We start from the raw sequence: 7523 nt of genomic DNA on the forward strand, positions 1-7523 counted from the left end.
ATTGCAGAAACGCTTTCTACTGCCCCTTCGCCGCGCTCCCTATCACATGACTTGCATCGGTCATGTGATAGGGAGCCAGTGAATGGCAGCGGTGAGAGTGTGCTGTGATGCACGGAGGAGACCAGCTGCCCTGGAAGCAGCTAATAGTACACATGCTACTCTGTATGGTGGGAACAGGTGGCAGGGAGGTTTGTTTATCGGCTGCCTGCCTGGTCCCTTGCAGAGGCGTAGCTATGGGGGAGCTAGAGGGGGCATATGTCCCCAGGCACAGCACTGTGAGGGCCCTCAGCATGGCTGCTGCACCCCCACATGCATCAGAAGCAGCTCGCTGGCTGCCCAAAGTACCCCTGCTACTCTCCCTCCCTCTGTAGAGCAGGGCAGAAGTATTAACAACAGCAGAAAAAGCAGGTCACATCTGGCTATCTAAATGGGGGAAGGGGGCACATATGGCTATCTATACAACATTTGACTCCACCCATGACCACAACAACACCCATTTTGTCCAGAGGTGGCGCAAAAACGTATACATATGAATTGGCTGCCGGGAGACTTGGGCGCAGGATACAGGCGGTATATGGCTTATCCTGCTGCTGCACAAGTTCCCTGCAGTGTTAAATACTAATCCCACTTCCGGTCCACGTGGATGGTGGAGAATGATGTAATTCGGCTTCCAGCTATTGCTGGTGGCCGAATTACAGTGTTTTAAAGAAAGCCAGAGATGGGATAGTGAAAAAGATTTTATACATACCTGGGGCTTCCTCCAGCCCCATGCGCGTTGGGGCTATGGACCTAGAGGGCCCCATGCTATATTTTTTTTTTTTGCAGGGGGGCCCCATACATGTTAGTTACGCCCCCTGTGGCGTAGATTATAGAATCTATGTCCTTAAGCCTGAAGAAGATTATTTATAATAAAATGATCAGTTATCCTAATGTCATTCTTTGTTCAGCTAAAAAATACACAGCTCTCAGAAAAATAAAACAGCCTAGATCTGAATGAATGAAACATTCTTATTAAATAAATTCGTTCTTTACATAGTTGAATGTGCTGACAACAAAATCACACAAAAATTATCAATGGAAATCAAATGTATTATGAAACCATGGAGGTCTGGATTTGGAGTCACACTCAAGATTAAAGTGGAAAAAAAACCACTACAGGCTGATCCAATTTGCCCAAAAAACAAGACAAAGTGAAGCTCAGTAGTGTGTGTCCTCCACATGCCTGTATGACCTCCCAACAACTCCTGGGCATGCTCCTGATGAGCTGGTGGATTGTCTCCTGAGGGATCTCCTCCTCAGAAGACAATAGACACACGAACTTTAAAATCGATTTTCTCAAAAACTATAAGGTCTTTTTTTAATTTTTTTTCCCTATTGTACCCACTGTCCATCTTCACATACCCTGCAAATTTGGTGTTTCTAGAATGTAAGGGGACTTTGCTTGTTTATAGGTGTTAGGTTATAAATATGGATAATTATATCTTATGATTAATTTAGGCTTATAGTATTCTGTTGTATTTCATTTCTGTTCCACTGAAAATATTTGGACTTTTTCATATAAGCTTAAGCGAATCTGGACTCTGGACTTACTTTTATGGGATCAGTGAATAATGGCGCCCAGCGCCTATGCATAAAAATGGCGCCGCATTAAAAAGATACGCTTATCGCTATTTATCGTTAGTACTGCATAATAATGGCGCACAGGGAAAAAAGAAGAAAAATGGCACACAGTAACGTTATTTATCAATAGTGGCACACACTAACGTTATTTATCAATAGTGGCACACACTAACGTTATTTATCAATAGCGCCCTACATAAGCCAAACTGCAGACGTTATTTAACTGCAAAGCGGTGAATGGATTTAATGTAACACTGTCAAGGTTAGGGTTAGGCACCACTGGGGGGGTCTTAGGGTTAGGCACCACCAGGGGGGTCTTAGGGTTAGGCACCACCAAGGGGGTGGTTAGGGTTAGGCACCACCAAGGGGGTGGTTAGGGTTAGGCACCACCAAGGGGCTGGTTAGGGTTAGGTACAGGGAGGGTTCTGTGTGAGAGTAGGGTTAGGTACAGTTACAGTACAATATACACCACCAGGGGGTGGTTAGGGTTAGGCACCACCAGGGGGGTGGTTAGGGTTAGGCACCACCGGGGGGGTGGTTAGGGTTAGGGATAGGTACAGAGAGGGTTCTGTGTGTTAACGCTAAATAACGATAAGGCTTTAACGCTAAATAACAATAAGGCTTTAACGTTAAATAGCGATAAGCGGCAAACGGATTAGCGGCAACACTGTGCGCCATTATTCACAGGCGCCATTTTCAGATGGATGCTACTTTTATATTCAACGTGGAAATCACTTGCTTTATATCTGCCATTGGGGTTGTACTTTCTTATAGCATTTATCTGACACCTGTTATATTGTAAGTGTTATCCAATTTTACCTTCTTTTTGCTTGTTGTAAAGTAACTACACTTTTAAATTTTGCAATAAAGCTTTAGTGAAAGTAAGGGGACTTTGCTGTTAACTGCTATGTCAAAAACCTGAACGGTTCTTGCCATTTTCATGATTGCTAACTTAGTAAAGGTCCAGCCCTTAAAGCGTTGCTATCATATAAATCCGTCATAGTGGGGTCTGAACCCTCTATAACAGTAACTATAAATTGATGGTATACCTTGAAATGAATCAGAGCACTCAGTACATGATTTTATATAAAAAAAAATTGTATTTGCTTATCATACAGCATAAATAAAAATATGAACAGTTCCAAGTAGTGTTTCCTTCTAACAGTATTCCATCTCATCAGGGCTTTATAGCCAAACGATCATCAATCTTCTAAGTACATTCAAAAAAGAATATAATGGTTGAGTTATGTAGCATAGGATAAAAAGTAGTCTCATCTGTATCAATACCTGTGTATATAATAGCTGTGTATCTAGTAGCTGTGTAAAATTTGTTGTAATATTCTTAAAGAAATGGCTTAAAAATAGCTTCTAAAAAAACTTCTTTCTAACATCTTAACAAAACGTAATGCTGAAAAATTTATAAAGTAAATCACCAGAATATTAAAGGGGAACTGAAGTAAGAAGTATACGGAGGCTGCCATATTTATTTCCTTTTAATCAATACCAGTTGCCTGGCAGCGCTGCTGGTCTATTTGGCTGCAGTAGTATCTGAATAACACCAGAAACAAGCATGCAGCTAGTCTTGTCAGATCTGACATTATTGTCAGAAACACCTGATCTGTTGCATGCTTGTTCAGGGGCTATGGCTAATAGTTTTAGAGGCAGAGGATCAGCAGGGGGGCCTGGCAACTGGCATTGCTTAGATGGAAATAAATATGGCAGCCTCCATATCACTCTCACTTCAGTAGTCCTTTAATCATATTACCCCTTTTCTGTCATCTCTTCAGCATGTAGAACCACTTGTGGGAAGGTAGCTTCTGCCTTGTATGTCTTCTCAGCAGATTGGAAGGCTAGTGCACACTATGAGCTTTCAGCTCCTACTTTTATAGTGATTGGATGCAATATGGCTGCCTAATCTGGAATTTTCCTAAATCCCAGGTTCTGATCGGCTGAAACTTCTGTGCGTCAATGCTTTATCATGTTTTGAATACCTAAGTCATAATATTATTGTTTATAAATTCCTTATTACCTTATCTTGTGAGAATTAACATCATTTGGAGTGTTTACACATTCTGATTAGGTCATTTCTGACGCAGTTAATTCAAAATGGACGTCACCAGCCATCTTGTCTGCTGGTTGACTTATTTGCCCCAGACATATGGACTTTCAAACATTAAACAATGTCATTTGTGATGCATTTCTGATAATGTGTCCTTCTGCTATTTAGTTTGGAATGTGTATGTCCTTTCCCAAACAAGAAATAGGGCATGTTGACCAAGTAAAAAGTCTACAGCAATTTAGATGCTTATTGAGGTACACAGGGCTTCTAATATACTCATTTAAATATAAAGCTTATTATATAATTCTTCTTAAAACAATGAATCATATAAGATATAATTGCATATTAACCCCTTAAGCCTAACTGGACGAGATTTCTCGTCCAGTTAGGCTGCGCGTGCTCCCGCGGGCCCCCCCCGTGCGCGCTCCCGCTACCTGCCGTTAGCTGAGCGAACAGTGAAAGGGATTATAGATCCCTATCACCGATCGCATCCCCCCGGAGAGAAGCCAACAGCGTCTCTCTAGACGCTGCAGCTTTTCTGCGTACCAAAAAGTTCTGTGTCTTCTTTCTTCTTCCTGGGAGCGAGCTCGATCACTCCCAGGACTATTTGACTGTGGCCATCTTATCGCCAAATAGTAAAGCTACACCCACATGCATTTTCCTTTAGACATATACACTTTTTTACATAAAAAATAAACTGTTTACCTCCCACACCAAAAATTACCCACATACAATTTTTAATAAAAAAATAATAAAAATTTACAAGAATAAAAAAAAAACACATACATAGTTACCTAAGGGTCTGAACTTTATAAATATGCATGTCAAAGGAGTATATTATATTTTTTAAAAAAAATTATGGGCTTGTAAATAGTGATGGTTGCAAATTGAAAAATTGCACCTTTACTTCCAAATAAAATATCGGCGCCATACATTGTGATAGGGACATCATTTAAATGGTGTAATAAGCAGGACAAATTGGCAAATAAAGTACATGGGTATTAATTATGGTAGCATGTATGAATTTTAAACTATAATGGCCAAAAGCTGAGAAATAATGATTTTTTTCCATTTCTTTCTTAATATTCCTGGTAAAATGGATTTAGAATAAATTCATTTTCAGCAAAATGTATCACCCACAGAAAGCCTAATTGGTGGCGGAAAAAAAAAGATATAGATCCATTCATTGTGATGAGTAGTGATAAAGTTATTGGCAAATGAATGGGAGGTGAAAGTTGCTCAGATGCAAAAAATAAACAACCCTTCGGGCTTAAGTGGCTAAAACATATAATATTCTATTATGAACAAATATATTTAATAATTTCATATTTTTTTCGGCAGAGGTCACTATTTCATCATTTTTAAATAATTGGGAAAACCCCTTATATTTGTTTTAAATCTTTCATATTTTGACTTTCTCTGGCCGGGAAATGTTATCTTTTCTTGCTTGCTGTAACGGCCTTCAAGCAAAAGAACATATAAACAATCCTCTAGCTTACAAGTCAAAATAACCTTATAAAAGTTTCACTGTCTCTATCACTGGCAGAATCCAGTTTACATGTAATTCAAAGTAATACATTCTTTTATATGTAATTATAGGTTTAACAATAATGATTTATTTCTTTAGAAGGACTGTATTGATTATTAATATTTAGATTCATAATATTTATATGTAATAATTGAGAAAATATATATATATGACTGCTGCAGTAATGTGACTTTAAACTTGTTTCCAGTCTTCACACAGTACGCTTATCTATAACCTTGACATTTAAAAGATGCTTGTAACAAAAATGTTTTAGCTTCTGTAACTAAAATAATATTATGAGATTCACTGTCTGGAATATGCTGAGATGTCTCAGAGCAATATTTAAAAAAAACGTTGTATTACGAGGAGGATAGGAGGCGCCCTTGTAATATGTTCAGTGTTTACTTTCTATAAAGAGACTCCACTTGGTAAAGAGTTCGAAAGTTTTATTAGCACTATAGACAACGCGTTTCGCGGCTTAAACCGCTTCCTCAGGTCAAGTACAGGTGCTTAAATGAAGACAGGAATGCCTGGGCGCCAAGGTTTAAGCCGCGAAACGCGTTGTCTATAGTGCTAATAAAACTTTCGAACTCTTTACCAAGTTGAGTCTCTTTATAAAAAGTGAACACTGAACATATTACAAGGGCGCCTCCTATCCTCCTCGTAATACGACGTTTTACCACCCCACTTGTGGGGTCCTTCACGACTAACCAGAAGTGAAGCCTTTTTTCCGAAGGAGCAGCGACCAACCATTATAAAGACCGAGTGGTGACGGGACTTCCCTACATGCCTGTACAAGTGGTTGTCTTTACAGCAACCCACACTTGTGAGTACAATTTACTCTTACCTCTATTTCATTCACCTGAATATAATACACCATAAGGGCTCCTGGTACCCCTGCGTTTTTTTTCTTTTTCTTTACTGTACTAGTTACAGCCCACAAATATTTTAAAAAAGTACTCTAACTTTACAGTTTACAATGACATTTTGCATAGAACATTAAAACATATACATATGACAGCTTTTCCTTCATAAATAAACCGCTAGAATTCTGACAGCTAAAGTCGGTGGCCAGTGACTTCAATGTAAAAAATGCAAACAGCACCTCCTCCTGGGAGGGGAGATTAGGGGAATAGGGGAGTTTCCTGCATGCTGGTGCCCCCTGATGGTCATATAGCCTTTGTCTATATGCGACTGAACCATCTCGAAAGATTGGCTGAATTGCTCAGCCTCTGCTCAATTAAAAACTGCAGACTAGATGTAATGTATTTGCACTTCTTTTTAGCTGACCGTCAGTCTGAAGACTATATAAGTGGCAAAGTGATGTCTGGGGGTGAACAATCCTTTTGTGTACCAAATAAGAGACAGGTAAACTGGGGAATGATCATTTATCCACAAGAAAAGTAAAAGTGATTTTAACTTTTGGCTTGCCTGATTTAGCATCCTTATTACTTGTTTACCAGATAAAAATAAAGAATTGATTTCTGATTTTATGCCCAACAGTTACACTTTAAAGTAGTGTTGACGGTACTGAAGCCCAAAAGTATCAGCTAGCAGCTTAGCTTGAGACTCTGGGTAGTTACAGCAAAGGATCTCAGACTTAATCAAATTCACAGGCCCGAAACTGCCCCAAACTTATCCATAAGTAAGAACAACAAGGGAAGGGTAGAGTGAGGCTCGGTAATAGAAAGGACCAAATCATTGTCGAAAAGTGACAGTGTAACCTTAACTTCAGAGTTTTCCCAACGCAGGACTGCCAGCAGCTCAATAGCTAGAGCGAAGATCGCCAGAGACAATGGGCGACCCTGCCTCGTGCCCCTAGTGATAGTGAAAGGTGTCGGGTGTGGGGATGGCAACTTTAGAGTAGCCGAAGGAGTGGAATAGAGCACTTGTACGGCCAAAAGAAAATGACCAAAGATTCCAAACCTCTTCAAGGTAGCTAACATATAAGGCAACTGAAGGCTGTCAAAAGCCTCATCAAGATCCAAGGCTAGTAAGGCTAATTTATTGAAGTGAGAACGGGCATGAGCGATAAGATCTATCAATTTGCGAAAATTATCTGGAACCTGGGGCGAGAGGATAAACCCGACTTATGGATCAAGTCAGCCAGAAAGACATAGGCCTTGAGTCACGAAAGGGTGCTAAGTGTTAGGACATCAGTGAAGAGGCACTCAAGACGTGAAAACGGCCGCTTCGCGCACTAATACATGTGCAAAAGTTTGCACGCGCAAAGTTTAGCGCAGGACGCTGTGCGCAAAACATTGCACCGGTGCTCGTGAAGCGTCGCACCATTCGCTTGCTAAGTACGCTTAGTGC

This window comes from Hyperolius riggenbachi, chromosome 3 (genome assembly GCF_040937935.1).
Source record: "Hyperolius riggenbachi isolate aHypRig1 chromosome 3, aHypRig1.pri, whole genome shotgun sequence".
In the NCBI taxonomy this organism is placed as follows: domain Eukaryota; kingdom Metazoa; phylum Chordata; class Amphibia; order Anura; family Hyperoliidae; genus Hyperolius; species Hyperolius riggenbachi.